The sequence below is a fragment of the Mus musculus genome, chromosome 15, assembly GCF_000001635.26.
Source record: "Mus musculus strain C57BL/6J chromosome 15, GRCm38.p6 C57BL/6J".
Taxonomy (NCBI): domain Eukaryota; kingdom Metazoa; phylum Chordata; class Mammalia; order Rodentia; family Muridae; genus Mus; species Mus musculus.
Genome location: NC_000081.6, coordinates 87906669 through 87927344, shown reverse-complemented (window position 1 = coordinate 87927344; position 20676 = coordinate 87906669). Strand labels below are relative to the sequence as shown.

The 20676-nt window shown below is 45.2% G+C and overlaps 1 long non-coding RNA gene across 2 annotated transcripts in view; it reads right to left on the bottom strand.

Annotated features, from left to right (window-relative positions):
- The window catches only part of Gm35599, a 141148-nt gene that overhangs the window by 17699 nt on the left and 102773 nt on the right, over positions 1-20676 (bottom strand). The window contains exons 7-11 of one of the 2 annotated variants that reach the window (XR_003951504.1): positions 19900-20029; positions 17760-17947; positions 14263-14344; positions 12717-12823; positions 1802-1924 (exon numbers count right to left, since the gene is read on the bottom strand). This is a non-coding gene — a long non-coding RNA (predicted gene, 35599). Of the gene's footprint in view, positions 1-1801; positions 1925-5399; positions 8740-12716; positions 12824-14262; positions 14345-17759; positions 17948-19899; positions 20030-20676 lie in introns of those variants that run through there. The other variant, XR_875545.1, reaches the window with a different exon arrangement.

The window sequence follows — 20676 nt, the reverse complement described above, 5'->3', positions numbered from 1 at the left end:
GCTCATGGGAAGGGACCTTGGGATACCACCAGAGAACGGGTATTTAAGGAGTGAGTATAGATGGTAGGTTTGGAAAGCAAAGATGGTAGGTTTTTATCCCCAAGGCAGGAATGTGTTTTTTGCTTTTGCTAAGTCCTCAGTGAGTCAGTCCCTGGTGTGCCTTAGGAGTAGAGATGGTTGGTTCCTAAGAGCAAGAATGAGCTCTCTTCTGCAGGAGTTAGAAGCAGCATCTTTCAGAGCAGGAGTGATAAGTAGGTCTCTCTGTCTGTAGCAGGACTGGCAAGAATCTAAGCAAGATTCCCCACATGCTGCACAAGTGATGGATCTTGGAGGCAGAAATAGTCTTCTTCAGGAGGGTTGTCCGACAAGCCTGCTGTCCTCAGGAGAGACTTGGATCTAGACCCCCAGACAGAGCCAGGAGGCAGCCAAGAGCCAAGGCTCTGATTGGCTGAGCATATGCATATAAAATGAAGTTATATATAAGGACCAATCAAGAAAGAAACTCTAGAAGAGAAAGCAAAGCCCTGCCCAAAAGTGGGAGGTTCTTCAACCTGGGAAGCCCCTGTGTCTCTTCTTCTCTTCCCTCAGTATTGGAGGGAACATGCATAAAGGACAAGAAAGATTCCTTTTGGCTTCCCCTGCCTTCTTTTCAGGCTCCTTCCTTTGGTATGTGACCAACAGCAACTTTAGAGTGTAAAGCTATAAAAAGCTCCCCAGATCACAGCACTTTGTCTTCCTGAGATATGGAAGGTGCAGACCTTGTAGCCCAGTGATGTGGAGCTTACCTACAATGGTTATTGTCTTAGTTAGGGTTTCCATTGCTGAGAAGAAACACCATAACCAAGGCAACTCTTACAAGAGAAAACATTTAACTGGGGCTGACTTACAGGTTCTGAGGTTCAGTCCATTGTCATCAAGGCCAGAACATGGCATCGTCCAGGCAGGCATGGTGGTGGAGGGGCTGAGAGTTCTACATCTTGTTCTAAAGGCAAACAGGGAAGACTGGCTTCCACACAGCTAGGAGGATGCTCTCTCAAAGCCCACTCCCACAGTGACCCACTTCCTTCAACAAGGCCACACATCCTAACAGTGCCCCTCCCTGGGCCAAGCACATACAAACCACCACAGTAATGTTGGGAACAAACAAAAGAAACTTATTCTAAGTGCTACCTTTCATTTGCAGACTCCATTTAATCAGAGGGAGAAACTAAATTCAAGGTCCCAGGCCCTCAGGGAGCTGGAGACTTCCCCAAAACTGAACAGCTTCTGTTATAAACAGCAGTCTGAGTCCAGACATCTCAGAGACAACTTGTAAGGAGACAGTTGTCTAAGTTTAGCCATCTCAAGAACAACTTCTCCATCTTGTTGGCACAGTCAAACAAGATCCTAATCCCAGGCCTAAGAATGAACACCTACCCTACTTTCCCAAATGTTTTCTTACTTATCTGTTAACCAGTAAAGAATATAGAAATTGCTATTATCTAAACCAGGGTGCATACGTTGTAAAAATATATAACCGATTGCCTGTGTGCCCCAATTAACTACATGCACTCATCCACTCCTTTGTCCCCTTATCACTCTGTGCACGGACCTAATGTCTAAGAGAATGGTTTCAGGACCTTGAAGCCAGGTGCCCTGGAGACAGCCCAGTCTCCAACTGGTACTCCCTTGCTTAACCCATAATGTCAAAAACCAATTGACTAACACTCCAGCTCCTCCCAGTTCTCCCTCCCCTTGCCTTGTGCTCCCATCCTTTAAAAATGCTGTACAGTCTCCCTTTGGGGATGTGGTTCATACCCACCTCCCTGAGCTCTCACAAAGAAAAACTTTCAATTTTTAAGCTTCCGGATCTGAAGTGAGTTTTCTCCTTTTTGAGCTTCTATAACTGAAGTAAGTTTTCTCGGCTTCCACACGGAACCCAGCTCTGAAAAAAAAAGAAAAAAGAAAGAGAAAGAGAGAGAGAGAAAAGAAAAGAGAAGAAAAGACAAGATAAGACATGGTGTCTTAGAGGGAGTGCTTTCTAATTTTATGTCAACTTGAAACAATCTGGAGTCACCTGGGAAGTGGAAGAAACAACCTTAGAAAATTGGTCCCGCCATACTGGCCTCTGTAAATCCCGTGAGGCCTTCTCTTGATTGAGTGACTTGCGAGGGCCCAGCCTGTCCTGGGTTATATAAGAATGCAAGCTGAGCAAGCCACAGGGAGTAAACCAGCAAGCAGCACTCCTCCATGGGATCTGCTTCTGCTCCTGCCTCCATGTCCCTGCCCTGATCTCCTGCCTTAGCTTCTCTCAATGATAGATGTATGACCTGAAAGCCAAATAAACCCCTTCCCAACTCCGGGTTGCCTTTGGCCATGGTGTTTGCTCACAGTGATAGAAACTTAATCATAGCCGAGGGTAAAGAGACTTGCCGTTCAAGTCGTGACAGCATGGGCTTGATTCTCAGGATTTATGGTGAAAGAAAAGAACTCCTGAAAATTATTCTCTGACCTCTATGCATGTGTCACGGTGTGTGTTGGATCCCCTTGAGCTGGAGTTTCAGGTGGTCATGAGCTACTCAGTAAGTACTGAGAACCGTACCCAGGTCCTCCACAAGAATAGCCAGTGCTCATAACCACTGAGCCACCTTCTAAGCTCCATCACCTGACAGTTATATTCTTTTACTGGATATTTTTGGACTTACAAGGTATCATTGGCTCGTTCTTCTCTCCCTCCTGTGAGAAGTCTGCTCACACCTTTGTACAGGGGTTTTGCTTGGTGATGTCATTTCCTTGGAAGGGTTTTTATAGAGTCTGTCACACTGCGCCAGCTCACCCGGCTGTGTCTTCCTCAGACCCATGGTTGTAATTATGGTCTCTGAGGCTCCTTGTTCCATAGAAATTCAAAGTTTTGTGCTGTTGAATGAATCAATCTTTTATTTTTATTTTTTTAAGGCAGGCTTCTTAGGTCTTTTTGACACATCTTTAGCTAGCTCCGGTCATAAAGATAGAATCTCTTACATTCTTCTGAGTATTTTAATGTTTCACTCTTACACCCAGCCACCCACCCACTTGAGACTTGCCTTTGTATTAATATAAGCCGAAGGTGGATTTTATATAGTTTTTCCACGTGAAAACCAGTGGCTCTGACACTATTGGTGGTGCCATGGCCCCTCCTCCCTCTTCTACACGGTGTCCCTTCCCAAGGCAGTATCCCCCTACCTGAAGCCTTGTGGATCTGAGTCGGACGGTTCTTCTATGGCCTGCAGGGGGCGCTGTACCCTTCTTGCCCATCCTTGTGTCTGCATGGGGAGCCGACAGCTCTTTGCCTCCACAAAAGGCTTTCTTGATTTTGCCAGTGGGCACCAGCATTTTGTCCTGGGCATTGGCCTTGTATACATCTTTGCGGTTTGCTCCCTGATTCTTGGGATTTTTAAGTCGAATATTCACAGCTCTGAAGCCACAGCGTCCCTTCCCCCTTTCTGTTCATGGGAGCAGACCAAGGCTGAGGCTGCATTTCAAAGCTCCCAATGCCCTACCAGCCCCTGTTTATCCCTAAAAGTTTATCAGGCTGACTCTGTTCTAAGGACCACTCAGTGTTTGCTAAGCTCTCAACCCCACCCTCAGAGCCTACCCTTGTCTTCTGCTGCAAGAGTTAGATCCGATCCGCTCTGCCCCATCAGCACTCCCTGCTGCTTAGCCTCAGCACAACACTTTGGATTTCTATGAAATAAGAAGCATCACACAGCTGCTCTGCACACACCTGCCTGTTCTCAGTGTAGGACCATGCTGTCTGTGTTTCCTGGGCTTCCTAGTCCACGACCACCGTGGTAAATCTTAGCATTGGTCACTGAAACAGTGGTTGGGGTGAGGGGTGCGAGAGCAGGCTCCCTTTGCATCCCAACTCTAAGCCCCAGACCTGTCACCAGGCAGACCAGACGGGCTGTCTATCCCACATTATTCTCAGGGTACTGCCTCTGATATGTAGGCTAAGATTTGAGTAGAGGGATGTGAACCACACCTACTTGTGTGGATCTGTGAAACATGGGGAGAACCACCCGGTGCTCCCATGTGTCCCCTACTGTGGGATTGAGCAGAGAAGGCATGTAGCACCAAGATCATAGACAATGTGGGCTGGGAAGGAATGAGTCATAGACACAGGAAGAGCCCAGGCTGAGAGGGGAGATGAGGCTTGTACAGGTTATCACAATGTATACTTCTGCAGAGAGAAACCCTGAGAGAAGGGGGCTGATCATAAACCCTTTCTGCTCCTGGTACCAAGTGAAAAGCAAGGGGCAACCTCAGAGCCCTGGCTTTGGGTCTACAAGCAAGCAAGCGACAGTGATGTGAGCCCCACATGGATCCACCAAGTCAGGACCTAATGGGCCTTCAGCTTTTACTCAGGCTCTTGCTGTCCTCGGGTGTGAACAAATGCAGGACTGAGAGTGTGTGTGTGTGTGTGTCTGTGTGTGTGTCTGTGTGTGTGTCTGTGTGTGTGTGTGGTGTCTGTGTGTGTGTTTGTGTGTGTGTGGTGTCTGAGTGTGTGTCTGTGTGTATGTGTGTGTGTGTGTGAATGTGTGTGTAATATGTGTGCGTCTGTGTGTGTTTGTGTGGTGTGTATGTGTCTGTGTGTATGTGTGTGTCTGTGTGTGTGGTGTATGTGTGTGGGTCTGTGTGTGTGTCTCTATGTGTGTGTCTGTATGTGTGTGCAGGAGCGCACACTCTTGAAGGAAGGTCCTGCCTATCAGGGGTCCTTGCCCTTGTTTCCACCAAGCTTCCCGCAAAACTTTATTACCTGCCTTGATTAGGAACTTTCTGGAGAGGCCCGAAATAGGGTGCGCTGGGAACAGAGATGTCTCTCTGGCCATCTTTTTGCTGGCTTCCCATCTTCCCTGGATGCTGTGTTGGAACCGACCACACGTCAAGAATCTCCAGCCTCCTTCCCAGCAGGCCCCGCTTCTAACTCTCAGAGCTGTGTGCTTTTTTTCCAATTGTCTTAATTATTTTGCTAATTAGAAAAACCTCTTTTTGTTCAATTGGCATTTAGGAGGCTCCCCGGAGAGCTGGCAAGTGTACTCAGAACTTGCAGCAGCGAAGGCTTCAGCCTCAGCTCCTCCGCAAAGCAACACCCAGAAGCGGCAGGCATAGACTGCAGCCCCGCTGGAGTTCAGCCAGCAGGCTCCTTCCGTAGCACCCTGAATTGCTTTCTTCTTCTTCTTCTTCTTTCAGTGTGTAAGGAGGAAAATTGTTCCCCAGCTTTAGTCACATGGACTTTCTTCTCTGGTCACGAAAAGACAAAGGGAACTTGACAGGGTCAGCTCCTCTCTATTTTAATCATGGAAAAATTGTCCGAAGAAGAAGAAGAAGAAGAAAAAGAAGAAGAAGAAGAAGAAGAAGAAGAAGAAGAAGAAGAAGAAGAAGAAGAAGAAGAAGAAGAAGAAGAAGAAGAAGAAGAAGAACCTTGAATTTCCCAAAGACAGTCTGTCAGCCTTGAGATAAGTGAAGGTATTTAGAGGTAAGGTGATAGTCCTACTGAGCCCTTCCAGTTAGGTACCAGTCTGTGAAAAATGGCCTGACTCTGGTTAATTAGATCAATACAAAATAAGCTATTTTACAATTTCTATCAAAATCTGGTTCTGGCAGTTTAGATAGAACCCAGATGTATGAGGTGTGGCCATCCGATGACGCACCGGCCTCCGTATGCCACAGATAAGATGCTTTCATAGAAAGGGTGTGAGAAGTATGTTGTGGGCAGCTTAGCCAGTAGACAACTTTAGAGGAAACATGGACAGAGAAAGGTCTGGAACCTCAGTTGTGTGCTTTGCCCTGCACCCAGGTGACCCGATTGGAGATCCCACGGCATGAGATGAGGAGACTGGGGTCTAATACCTCAACTTGAGCAGAGTCTGCTTAACACGAGAGTTGAAGGTGCTGGTGCAGTAGAGAGCAGAGTTTCCAGAGGGCAAGGCTGTGAGGTGTGTGGCTGGAGGCCTTGGGGGCCCCTGATGCTGTCTTCCAGAGGGCAGCTTTGGGTCACCAACAGCATTAGTTCTTTGTAGAGAGCTTTGGAGCACAGAAGTAGAGCTTGACAATGGAGGTCCCAAGGACCCAGAAGACCAGCCCCGCAGTCATGGGAACCTAGCATAGACTCTATAGAGAATGTCGTCCTCTGTCCCAGGGTGCAGCAAGACAGCTTCCAGAAGTTTCTGTGGACCTAGGAGCTGATGCACAGCTTCAGCTTCCTACCGTGCACACCCAGGTGACTCACACATAGTGTGCTGAGTGTCATCCTTCCGAGTGGCTCCTGAAAGTCACTTAGCCACTGAACAGCTGTAAGTTCATGATATTTATTCTAGATTCCAAATGTGCCTGTGACCAACCATATTCATCATCAAGACCCTTTCAGTACTGGGCTCTGTGGATCTTGGAAGCACTGGCAGGGTAGCTCCCTCCTCATTAAGGGGACCAGAAGTGACACTGCACAGTCTTGAGACCCAGTCCTATGCTGAGGCTTCCTATGCGGACTGAAGACCTTGCTGATAGAACTCTGGGGGCAGATTACATCGCCTGTGGTGGGACTAGAAAGGCATCCCTAGAAAGATCAGGACTCTGGTGAACATCGTCAAGAGGGACCAGGAGTAACTGCAGACACGTGGGGCTTTGGCTATGTGATGGGCAAGCCTGGCCTCTGGGAGAACCAAGCCAAGTGGGATAGTCAAAGGGAGAGGTCAGATCCTATTGGGCTTGAGATTAGCTCCTCAGTGCTGCTGTACCCAGAAACAGTGCCTGAGTTCCCAGCATGCCTCATTCAGGGAGGGTGTTGAAGGCCAAGAAATGATCACACACAGCCCTAGAGTCCTCACAAGCCACGGCCACACCGTGCCACCTACACGAATTCTTTGTGGTCACCAACTTTTAAATTATGTTCTGTCTAACAAATAGTCCTGGCAGAGATTTCATTATTGGGCACTAACTGGACATCCTTCTCCCAGTATATGGCCCAGCCCTAGCCTTGCTTGGCCTGCTGTTCTTCTGAGGGCTTTTAGCACCAACCATACTGTCCACCTGGATGCCCAGGTCAAGCATTAGTGATCGTGGAAGCCATAGATAGCCTTGCATTATCTTGGTCAGGTGACATGACACATCTCGTTTCACAGAGGAAATTATAGAGGAGGAAGCACTTGGAATTAACTAGGAAAAGGAAGTTCTTATCTTCCTCTGCCCCAGCCTTCATCCCTTGGCTGCAGTCAGTGCCTAGACCCCTAAGACAGATGTTTATGATGGAATACGGCAGACCCTACCAACTGTAATACAGCCACTGATAGTCTGAACCTCCTGGGACAGGACAGGACAGCAGAGAAGAACTGCAGGGCAAATTTGTGCACTTGGATTTGTTTTATCTCAACAAAAATCCAAGAATGGGGGAGCACTTGACCTTCTCAGCTCTAGCTCCGCCCCCTCCAAAATGGGCAGGTAGCCTGTCCCTTGTAACCCTCTTCCCTCCTACACTGTTCTCACTCAAGGAACCTTTGTGGGGATCCCACAAGGATTCCTCACCTCTGACTTCTGGATTCATTTAGTGATCCTCAGTGACCAAGGACACCAGGCCACTTGCTCAGTGCCATGGACCTCAGGCTACCTGTTTGGTAGCCCCCAAGTGGCCTCGTCACAAGACCTCCTCAGTTGCTAGGGTCTGTCCTACATTCCATCAGAAAGACATACAGCCTACTGATGGCACTACTACCTGTCTGGGGTCAAATAGAGAAGTCCAAACATTTTGGGCTCATGTGTAAACAGACATAGAGCTTCCAAAGCATTATTGCTTTTATAATTTCCCCTTTCATAGTCACCCCCACAACCCTCATTTCACTACTGAGCCTATCCAGAGTCTGTCAGTTTCTACCTCAAGAGCTTCAGATATAGAGTCTTACAGTGAGGACCAGCAGGGTCCTGGAACAGAGAAACCCTAGACTCACTTCTCCATGGAGGCCTGGCCTGTTTCCTGAGGGTCATCTCTGTTTAGTGTCTGAGTGATGAGGTCTTCATAGAGCTGTCCTAAGTGATGTGGTTAGTTCTAATAATTCTGAAAGATGTCCTTCCTGCAAATGCATTCTAACTGCTCTGAGGTAAGGATGTATCTCAAAGGAGCCACCTTTCACATCCACTAGCTGCTCTCATCCTACACTGTCTACCAGGGCTGGTCATCCTTCATTTGGCACCCAGCATACAAAGTAACCCAAACAAGGCATGGAGATGACAGAGTTTTAACCACATCATTCTTCTACATCCATCTGGGATAGCACATGGCTCTCCCCTCCATGGTACCTCCAGAAGCTAATCTCTGCTTATAAATGTGTATGTGGGTGCACATGTGTGCCTATGGAGGCTAGTGGTCAAATTCATTTGATGTCTTTCAGGTGCCACCCACTTAGTTTCTGAAGCAAGGTCTCTTCATTGCCTGGGAGCTAGCTAACTTCACTAAGCTGCTTGACCATTGAGTCCCAGAGGTCAGCCTATTTCTGCCTCCCCAGCCGTTTAATTATAGGTATACAATAGGACATCTTTACATGTATTCTGAGGAGCAAACTCAGGCCCTGAACCCAGTGAGGCAAATACTTGGCTTGCTGAACCATGTCCTCACTGTCTTGCATTACTGCAGTGGATTGTCCTTGATCCATTCCACTTCGTCATATGAGGCGTGACTCTGGTGACAACTGAAAATGTCACCTGTGGTTTTCATTGAGAGAACTGGAGACTGACCTGAAATCAGAAGAAATAACCGAAACACCAGGTCTGATGTCCATTCCCTAATTCAATTACATCTTATGATGAATTTTGAGAGCTCACTTGACATCTGGTCAGACTCCTGACCATTTGGAAACATTTTCCCACCTTTCCCTGCACCTCGAATAATCTTTTTCAAAGGAAGTGATATAGATTCTGATAAGGTTCAATTTCCCCATTTCAGATAGGTGATTTTTGTGTCAAGTCTAAGAATTCTGTGTAGAACATGGATTCTGAAGAGTTTATTTCACTTTGTCCGAAAAATAATTATACATTTTAATTTAATTCTGTGACACGTTCTCATTAACTTCTGTAAGGTTTGAATTTTAGGCGGAGGTTCACTATTTTGGCCTGTGGATATCTACTTATTCACGATATAAACTTTCTAAACTATGACTATTCAGTGTCTTTCTGTTTATGTAGGTCTTCTGTGAATATTTTCACTCACATTTTTTTTCAAATCAACCATAATACACAACTGTCATCCCAGAACATGGGCTGGAACAGAGGATCATGAATTCGGGGTCATCCTGGGCTACATGGTGATACCCTGTGTTAAAAAATAATTTGGGACCGAGGAGATTGCCCAGACTTCCATGTAACAGTGAGGACCAGAGTTCATATCTCCAGAACCTATGGCAATACCAGGTAAGCATGGCGATACCTGCAATTCTAGCAAGCTGGGTAAGGACACTAGTCATATTGTTGAGCTCTTGGTTTTATTGAGAGACCCTGTGGCATTGAATAAGGAGGAAGAACTGTTGAGACCTGTTCCTGACATCAACTTTAGGCTTCCATGTGCACATGCACACACACCCAGGGGAGCACACATACATATTCCCATATACCACATACAAGCATGAAGATGCACATGCATATCACACGCACGCACGCGCATGCACACATACACACACACACACACACACACACACACTGGAGAAATAATAGAAATAACTGTAAAAAAAATCAGTCTTTTCAGCATAGAGACCTCTTGCCTGTTTGAGCTTTGGAGCATATATGAGGGATATGTCTTGGTTTTATCATGCTTCCTATAAGTTTGTAAATGACTTTTGTAAATCCATCTTTTACCCTATAAACTTGCTGATTCCATTGCTCTGCAACATGTTTTTGTAGATTTCTTATGATAATAGTGCCATCATCTCCAAACACACATTATTTTAATTCTTGTTTTCCAAACACATGCCTCACCCCTATGTCCCATTTCATTGGGTAGGTGAAGTACTAATGTGGGATGCAGGTTGTGAGAATGGACATCTTGACCTGCTCTCTGTTTCTGGAGAAATTAGTTATCATTTTACCACTAAATGTGGTACAAGCTGTAGTGTTTTTTATTAAGAGCCATTTTCTCTGCGTTTCTAACTTCTGAGTCTATCTAATGAAAAAGCATTGCGTCAGCCAAGAGCACTTTCTACAGCAATCCATGTAAGCATATGGTTATTATTCTTCAGAGCATTCATGTGGTTTATCACACCGGTTGATCCCAGATGTTGCTCATCTGGAATAAACTCCACACAATCATCACACACCATTACTTCACACATCTTAAATCTCAGTTTTCTATTGTTTTGTTGAGTAGGATAGTGTCAAGAAAGATTATAGTCCCTGGTTTTCACTTTTTATGCTGCCTTCATCTGGCATTGATGTCAAGTTCATGCTTACCTTGTGAGAGTAGTTGGGAAGTGTTCTTTCCTGGAAGGTAGTGGTAAAATCATTGTTACTTCCTTAAATATCAGAATCCTCCAGGAAAATTGTCTCACCCTGAAATTTTCCTTTTAGAAGGTCTTTTGTTTAAAACTCTACTTATTTATCAATTTTAGTATCAATTAAATTAATTGTTTTATCTTGATTGATTTGGCACAGCTTTAAGGTTCAACCTATGATTTGATGAATGTGTGAGAATAGGTTGCTTGTGTCTTTGTTGTAGTTTAAGCACTGTTGGTTGGATCTGTAGTGCTAGCTCTTAGAGCATCTGTGATGTTGGTTATCTTGTTTCTTTACTCTTCTTTTTTTTTTTTCTCTGCCCTGATATGAGTGCCAGTTTTATGCATTTTCCGTAAGGAAACAGCATTTTCTTCAATTGGTTTGCTTTATATTTCTTTATTTCCTTCCTTTGACTATTTTGTCACACACATATATATTGTTCTTTGATTGTATCATCTCTTGTCCCCTCCCCCTCCTATTTTCAATCTCATTGACTCCTTCCATGTCATTTCCTTCACTCACTCTTCAGTTTCTTCTTCTTCTTCTTCTTCTTCTTCTTCTTCTTCTTCTTCTTCTTCTTCTTCTTCTTCTTCTTCTTCTTCTTCTTCTCCTTCTCCTTCTCCTTCTCCTCCTCCTCCTCCTCCTCCTCCTCCTCCTCCTCTCTTCCTCCTCTTCCTCTCCTCCTCCTCCTCTTCTTCTTCTTCTTCTTCTTCTTCTTCTTCTTCTTCTTCTTCTTCTTCTTCTTCTTCTTCTTCTTCTTCTTCTTCTCCTTCTCCTTCTCCTTCTCCTTCTCCTCCTCCTCCTCCTCCTCCTCCTCCTCCTCCTCCTCCTCCTCTTCTTCTTCTTCTTCTTCTTCTTCTTCTTCTTCTTCTTCTTCTTCTTCATTTCTTCTGTTTTTGTTATCAGCTTTTATTCTTTTTAGGATAAAGTCTCATTATATAATCAATGTTATCCTAGAGTGTTCTATGAAACCCAAGATGGCCTCAGACTTATGACAACGTTCCCGACTAAGTCATCCAAATACATTACATGTGTGCATCCATGCTCTAAATATTGTTTTCAATATTGAATCTAAATAGGACTTCAGTAGAGTGAAATGTATTCTTTAATTTTCCTTATTCTCGGATGTTGTTCTGAGTACAGAAGACTATTACTTTTTCTTTAACCATAAAATATGATTTCTTTTGCAAAGGCCCACCTGTCATCTTAGCCACTTGGAAGGCAGAGGCAGGAGGATGAGACACTCATCCTCAAATGACTGCATGTCTGCCCTCGAGCTGTGTGTCCTAACTTAGAGGATTTCTTTTTTATTTTTTCTTAATTTTTTTATTATTTAAATGCATTCTATATATCAAACATGTTAATTATATTGAGTATTTTGAGAATCAAATTATACATAAAAATTTGTTCAGCTTTTACATTCATAGCCTTTCATACCCTAAAAATATCATTATTGAGCATTTAATACTATCTGTAACTTAGGATCCTATATCAAATGTTGAGTACTAAATTGTTTCAAAACATGCAAAATATTCTTTGGGAACTAAGCAGAGTAAAAGAGCATAGAATATTAAAAATGAATCATTTAGAAAAATATTCAAAAGCCCTTATATGATACCACCTGACATAGTGAGAGAATATTTAAAACACATTATATATCTGTGTACATTGTCTAACTATAAGTTTACTTTAAAAATAATTATCAGTCTGCAATCCTATAGGTAGAACAACATTATGAACTAACCAATACCCCAGAGCTCTTGACTCTAGCTACATATGTATTAAAAGATGGCCTAGTCGGCCATCACTGGAAAGAGAGACCCATTGGACTTGAAAACTTTATATGCCCCAGTACAGGGGAACGCCAGGGCCAAAAAGTGGGAGTGGGTGGGTAGAGGGGTGGGGGTGGGGTATGGGGGATTTTGGGGATAGCATTGGAAATGTAAATGAGGAAAATACCTAATTTAAAAAAATAATTATCAGTATTGCTAGGAGGGAAATTATTTTATCAGTAAGTATATTTTAAAAACTTCAAAATAGCAAAAAACTGTTTGAAGTTAAACATTAAGAAAATGCTAATTTCAAGCACAATGAGAAAAGTTATCAATAACATTTCCATGATGCTTGTAGAACATTTCCATATTTTCAATTGTTAATATTCAACAAACAGAATAATTATTTTAAGATATTTTGCTATGCCCCCCTTTTCATTTCTGATTTCATTTATTTACCTGTTGAGATGTTCTATGATGCTGTTGGGTTTGAGGACACTCGTAGGGCTGGGATGTTAGTCAGTGGGAAAGCATGTGCTGAGGATGTGTGAGGTACGAGGGTCAGTCTGCAGCACCAGAAAAGAAAGGAGATGGAGGAGGAGGTGGGAGAAGAGGGGGAAGGAAGAAGAGGTGGGGGTGGAGGTAGAAGCGGGAGAGGAGAAGAAAGAGGATGGGAGGAACAGGAGGAAGAGGGAGAAGGAAGAGGAGGAAGAGGGGGAAGGAAGAGGATGAAGAGGGGGGAGAAAAGGAAAGGAAGGGAGATGAGGAGGGAGAGAAATCGAGCTACCTCCACCACTATAACCCCAGCTACATGATTGAAAGATTCTGGAAAGAACCATGCTTTACATGGAAACTTCTACCAGACTGATTAACTGATGAAAATCTCAATGATAATAGAGATGTTGGAATGTTTCAAGCCCAAAGCCTAATTACAATTTATCTCGGACTATCTTTACCCGCTTTAGTAGCCATTCTTTACCTTTGTCAGCCCCAATAGCCTGTGACTAATAGATAAAAGCCTTTCTGAATGTACTAGCTGACCACTGATTTCCACCAACAGGCTGAGTGCCATCAGATAGCATCTGAAGTCTATTGTAGAGGTTCCCCTACATTGCCGCAAACTTCCTACCCAATGTTTCCATCAATGAATTTTAAAAGTGCCTTGATTAATGATTGACTTTGTTCTGTTATTATAAAAACACCATGAAAATGTTACATGTGGAACATGGAATTTGGGGTAACTTAAAACTCTGTTCCTGGGCCGTTAACTTCAGAATAATCTGGCTGGCCTGAACCACAGAGAAAGTTCACAGCCAACCTGGGCAATCAATGAGATTCTGTTTCAACATGGAATATTTAAAATGGGCTGAAGGTACAGTTCAGAGACTGCATGATTGCCTCTAGTGCACAAGGGAGCCTCTGGGTTACTAAGAAATAAGAAAAAGAATATTTATAACATTACTGCTAATGCTCTCCTGACAACTCTTATGTTTATGCTGGAGATTCCCAGTGCTAGGATCAAGAGATTACCCTCTCATTTGAGTACCAACTGCCTTGGCCCTTGGTTGGATTCTGTGGGTAGGTGATTTTAAGCTGTAGGCTGGAGGGTTCTGTTTGTACTGTGGGGCTAAATCCTTTTTCAGGTCTCTCCTCCACCACCCATGTGCTTAGTGTGTAGATCCAGGTTGATATTTGTGAACTGTAGTTTCCACACCACTTAATATGCAGACATCAGTATGCTATTTCAGCTTTACCTGGCATCTATACGATAAATAGTTATCTCTGTGACCTTGATCAAGCCAAAGGAGAGTCAGTCAGATCCAAGTATGTCCCCAAGAGGAGGGTCATAGTATGATCCCCAGCAATGCCCAATGCCTTAGTCTTAGGCATCAGGGATCCTGAAGGTACAAAGAGCTCCCCAGACTTAAGTTGGCCAGAGCTGAGTCTCTTTAATATATCCTTCAGCACAAAAGAGAGTCTAGGACCCTCTGAGGGAGGGCCTTACCTCCACTGAAAGCCATGGTCATTTGTCCCATCCTGTTAGGGTAGATTTATCTGTGGCTTCTGCTCCAGACAGGCTTGGCTTCCTTGTGGGTAGACAAAACATGAGACGTCTTCAGAATACACATCCCTTCTGTATTGTGGGATCACCAGGTTCCTACTCAGGTTGTAGTCTTCTAGCCTTGGACTCTTAAGTCAGTTAGTTTTTGAGAGCCTAACACAAGCTAAGATCATTTAGGAAGAAGGTCTTTAATTAAGAAGATACTTTCATCAGCTTGGTCTGAGGGCAAGTTTTGGTTAATGGTGAGTGGTGCCACCCTGAGAAGGCAGTCCTAGGTTGTATAAGAAAGGAGGGCTGAGAAAGAGAGGGAGAAGCAAGTCAGTAAGCAACATTCCTTCATGGTCTGTGCTTCAGTCCCTGCATCTGGGTTTCTGACCTGTTGTAGTTCTCACCCTGACTCCCATCAATGATGGGGTATGATCTGAAAGTTGTAAGAGCAAATAAATTCTCCCCTCCACAGTTACTCTTAGTCACGGTGTTTATCACAGCAATAAAAAGCAAACTAGTACAACTTCTAGGGAGTCCACCTCTTCTTGACATTTCTCAAGAGTTTCCATTGCTTAGCAAAGAGGTTGAGGACACAAAAACTGCCCTGTGCTTGTCTCCTTGATAAAGATGTATATTGAGACTTTGGGTCCAGTGGTGTTTAGTAAAGTCACTGAGCATCACAGCCACCAACAGTCCCCATCAGTGATCCCAGATGTTTGTCGCATCAGGACTAATGCCATTGCTGCGTGTAAGAACCCACCCATCCCGATACTGCTCCCTGTGAGGCCCAAGTATGGGCAGACAGGCAAAAGTAGACTTAATGCAGGCCTATCACAGTCGAGTTGTAAGAGTGAGGATTTGGCAAGTCACCATCCAATACAGCATAATTATAATAACCACAAATGGAATAAAAATAAAAAAGAAAGACCCTCAAAGCCATAAGCAGTACATGCCAGCATGCATATGTATGCTACAGCTATGTAAGCAAGAGTGGCTGCCATAAGGAGGAGGCACTGTTGTGAATGGAGACAGGACCTTCCTTTAGGTGTGTGGCTAAGAGCAAGGATCTTTCCCAAAGACTTGCACTTGGATCTTCCTCATCTCCCATCCAACCCTGTTGGAGATCTGGAGCCACTGCTGGCACCTCTTCACCCTGTGGTGTGGTTTTTATTTTTTGAACACTGCATTAAGTCACTTTTCTGTTGCTGTGATAAAACACCACCGTCATAGCAACTTACAGATTTTATTGGGACTCACAAGTCCAGAGAAACAGAGGCAGGCACAGTGGCAGGAACTGGGAGCTGAGAGTTCAAAACTTCAAACACAAGCCAGAGGTAGAGAAGATGATCAGAAATAGTGAGACTATCTAATTTCACAGTCCACCCACCCCATTATATACTTCCTCTAGGAAGACCCTGTAAATGGGTACCGCAAGTTCAAATTCTTCATTCAAACCACCATACTGCTCAAGCATTGGGGAACTGGAAACAAGAGTAGCACCCTTTAAGGAAAAAGAGATCTTTCTCTCCTGTGAGTCAGAGTCCAGTGGGAGATGGGGAGTTTCTCGCATAAGAAAGATGTCTGTTTGCTCAGCTGGTTCACACAAATGGGCTCAGGAGTTCAGGCTTCACAAGAGCCAGAGGGAGGCAGGTGAAAGGGTCTGGGATGCCAATTCCCCAGGGAGGACATTAGGGGAAAACATGGGAAGAAGCGCCTGCCCTTCCCCCAGCCCCATTGTCCCTGAGTCCATAAAAAGACGAATAAGCTTCAGGAGTCATAGACTCAGCTCCCGCCCCCCACCCTTTCAGGTACTTCACATTACAAACAGTAAATGCAGCTAAATGATTAGAAGTAAATGTTCGTGAACAGCCCAGGAAAGCCGTTTATCATCTCAAACTCTTCCCTGGAGGTGCGGTCCGCCTTATCCAGCATTTATCTCCGCTCTTCTGCACTGTAGCGGCCAATCAAAAAGTCAGCTCATCTTCCTGACTACAAAACCATCTACTAAAACGTTTTTATACAATGCAAATTTTCAAGATTTATCATCTCCGGTACCCATAACTTAGACTGCATTAGGCCAGCATTATCAATTTTAATAATAGTCTTCCCAGCTAAAATTTGGATCAACGTCACTGGGCTTTTCAAAATTTCATTACGAGGCTTACGGAAAACACAATATCCCATAAAGAAACTGTATTTCTCTTGTCAAAAGCAGGGATGGTTGTGCTGACAGCCGCTGCAAACTGTCCCCCTGCCTCTTAGCTTTTATATCACTTCTATTTGTTCAATTCAGTTGCCTGGTGTCTCTGGTTCTTGCATCCACGGACTTCTGCCGTCTAAATTAATCCACTCAGATCTTTGATTCATTTTCTTATAATCCCCACATAAAAAAAAGTGAATATTTCACCCTGTCTCCAATGTACACGCCTCCTAACTCTCCAACTGCTTGGACATTTGCCAGGCTAATGTGTACCCCACAGCGAGAATCCTGCCCCCACAATGGTATGGAGAACACTCCTAGGAAGCCTACAAAAGCACAGATGGTTCTAATACATGGAATTAAGCTCCTATCTTGAAGCTGGGACCATCAAGTCACAATAAATGGGAGAGATGGTGATGGTGGGTAGGACGTGGTTGGGACAATGATCTTGAATTACAAAAATCCAAACAAGGACACTCATGCTGTCTTCCTGTGAAATGACAACCCCAGAGCACCCCAACCTTGCTTGCGGGAACCCGGGAAAGCCTGGGATCTGGAGGGTCACAGTGATCTATCAGTTTCTGGGAGAGAATAAAAGTACTGTGCTATGTATGCTGTGGGGTATGTAGGGCAGACACCACTCCATGGAAGCTTCTTGGCCAGCCTCGGGGTGAGGTTAGTGGTCTCTAATGGACATAAGAATATATGTGTGTGGGAAAATGTCAGGTTAAATTCACACTTCACACATCTGGAGTGATGAAGAGAATGAGGCAAGCTCACTGTTGCAGCTTAGCTGGATCTCAGCCATGCTGGGGGCTAAGAAAGGTTGAGCGGCCTCAGGGCAGGATCCAGGGGAGGCCGAGAGGCTGAAGCCCCGGCAATGATTGGACAAGGAGCCACTATCTGCCAATGCAGTCAGGGATGGCTCTGCTTTTATAAGCACAATGGCAAGCATGCATCTGAGTGCCTGTGTATGTGTGTGTGTGTGTGTACACCTGTGTACCTTTGTGTGTGTGTGTATGCACAGACACACACACCTATATATGAATCCTGCACTGTGTGTGGTTGCATGTCTATGCACTGAGGTCCTCTTGATGCCTGAGACCAAGGAAACTTGAGATAACACCATCTTCCCAGCAGGTAATGGGAACCCACAGCCACTCCTAGAGAGCAGGGCAGCTCTGCTTCTCTGCAGTGACCACGTTAGTGAGAAGTTCCAAGGAATGATCCAGGGACATGGTAATAGACTCACCAGCCCTGTCCTATGTGTGCTTGTTCTGATGTCCCCAGATGGCCGCTGAGAGAGCTACTGCTGGGCGCAGAGTTAGGAAGTCATGACAGATGTTCCATCCCTGAAGGCTAGCCACTGTCCAGTGCCAGCTCCAAGATGGTGTCCTCTTGAAATGCCCCCAGATGCCCCCAGGAATGGCATTCAGCTACCTACAGAAGAAGAGGCAGGTTTCCAGCTTCCATGTCTTTAAGAATCTTGTGATCACTGTGCTGTGGACTTCTGCCTGCATCTAACGTGATAGGCAAAAGAGACCCATGGAATGACTTCCTGCGGGCTACTGCATGACCGTGAGAAGGAAAGAGTGGGTGGAGTTTATTAGCTGAGAATGCGCTTCCTCCCCAGCGACCATGCAAGTTCCGCTCTTACTTTCTGAACTTCCCTGTGCATTCTCATTTTAAATGACCCCTGAACTCACTTGTCATCAGCAATCCCTTCAGTATACACCTGTCACATTAAAGTAGAATAGGCAGTACCCAGGACATAAATGGATAAGGAGAGGGGTAGAAGAAGGAATAAGAAGTGAAGATGGTCAAAGCCCATGTTACAGTTGAATGGAACTCACTATTTTATACAGTAAATACATACTAATAAAAAGTCCTTTTCAAGGGTGGAGATAGCTTAGTGTTAAAGACCCCTGCTCTTGAGGACCTAGGATTTATTCCCAGCACCCACATCACGTGACTCACAACCACCTGCGACTCTGTTTCCAAGAGATCAGATGCTCTCTTCTGGCCTTCATGTGCAGTGTATACACACGATGTACATACACACACTCAAGTACATACACAGAGACATTACATTAATTAGCTACGTTTTTAAAAGGTAGGCCAGCAGATATCCCAGAAATCTTAACCCAAGGGGATAAAAAGCATTTGCCCAAGTAGCCAAAGTTCAGAGGTCAGCCAAGAGTGCCCTTACAGTTTCTTTCTCTCAAGTCATGGGGGAGACAGAGGTAGTGGTAGGGAATTTGATCCTGTGGCTGACGGGCAGCTCTCCCATAAAGTTTACTCTGGCATTTTGCTAATAATCAAAAAAAAGCACCTGTGCCATGCCAGGCCCAGCTCAAGAAGGGTGGGATACGTGGATGGTTCCTAGGTGAGAGACACTGGGTTCTGAGAGAGTGAGGAGAGCTGGGTGAGAGGAGAAAGAGGTACCAGATAGGTTGCAAAAGACTCTCCTTAGCTAGCTGGTCCTCCTCCCATAGGTCTCTATAGAGGCCCCTTGCATGATTACATTTGGGAAGCCACAGTGTTACGCAATGGCAGAGGTTGGGTTTGCTGCATCTTTCATCCTTTACTGATGGAAAGGATTGGCCAAGGCCCCTGGAACTGCTCTGGGCCCCTGGAGTCCATCTGTTCATCCAATCCCTTAGATGCAAACACGGGACAGAGGAACAAATGAAAATAGACATCAGCGCCCTGTGTGGAACTGTCTCCTTCCTGGCTTGCTGGTCCTCACAGTTCCCAGGATCAGAGTGCTGACCCCAGTCAGCACAGTGAAAGATACTGTTAAGCCGATTCCCACGCTAACAACTCTGGAGATCTCAGGAGCTTCTACTGTCTTCAGGGGACACGAAGCTCTTGTAGAGATTCAGACCCAACTAGTAGCTTCTTGGCTCACTCACAGTTTGCTGGCCCTGGGGTGTTTTTTTTATCTAGAATGATTTCTTATCTTAGGCACCCACGGTCTTTTTCGGGACCTGACCGCTGGTTAGGAAAGCTGGTATGTCTACTCTGATCATGAAGAGAAAGTACACTAAACCCCCCAGATCCTGGTATGAACTTCTCAACACAGACCATGCCTTTGCAGAAGGGTACATACTTCCAAATGTGGTACCCAGAAAGCTCCATTCACCCATAATGCCCTCTTACAGGAGCTGCTTAAACTGGGTACCACATGGCTGTGTGTGTGTGGACAACGGAGGCAGGTTCTTTCTAGGATCTAGCTCCAAATCAGGAGCTTGGGCCATAGGTCACATTGTCTTGTTCTCCTGGGTATGTGTCATGTCTTCCTCCATATTAGTATAGGGTGGAAGCCAGAGGGAAACAGTGCCAGGCACCATTTCAACACAACCCATGAGTTTATTGGGTTCCTTGCTTACCTTTTGCAGATGGTCCACTGATGGTCACTCATTGATCACCTCCACTGTGCCCACGTCATACACCAATGCAAGAGCTCAGTCGTGTGTGGTTTTTTGTGAACAATGACAGTCACGGGGAAGCAGCTCACACCTATGGAGCACAGGCATGTAATTATTCTGTGTGGCATGATGTGGGGAAGCTCCCTTCCCATGCTAACCACTATGCATCACAACTTGCCTCCCCAGCTGGCCCTGAGGCCCACAGGCCTGCCTGTGACATAAGCTCACCCTGGCACTAGGGATGGGCAAAGGGTCTCCATGTCTCCCATTTACCCTTCTGTCCTGGGGACTCTCTTGCAGCAGCTGGGTGGATGTGTGGATATGTAGCTCTTTGGCCAGGACAGCTACATTTATGTCACCATCACCAGGGAGACCAGGGGTTATGGGTAGCTCTGTGGGAAAGCACCTGCTACCAAGTATGAAAGGGCCCTTGCCTTGCAGCCCCTCACTTTGTGTGATCAGTCTGGAGTTGGTGGATGCTTTGACCGGTGTCTTATTCAATCTGGCTGACTGAAGATTTATTGCTTGAGCCTCAAATTCCATATTAATCCTTGGAAATTTACCCATGAGAAGGACTACATGGTTTCAGGAGTCACTGGGGTTTCAAGTCCCCCTGTGAAGCATACTGCACCAGTTCCCGATACAGTTCTTAACTACCAGTATGTGTCTGGCCCTGCAACCTCAGGCTCCCCAGAGCCCAGTCCCACAGGCCTATGGATAGAAGGGGGGCTGCGTTTA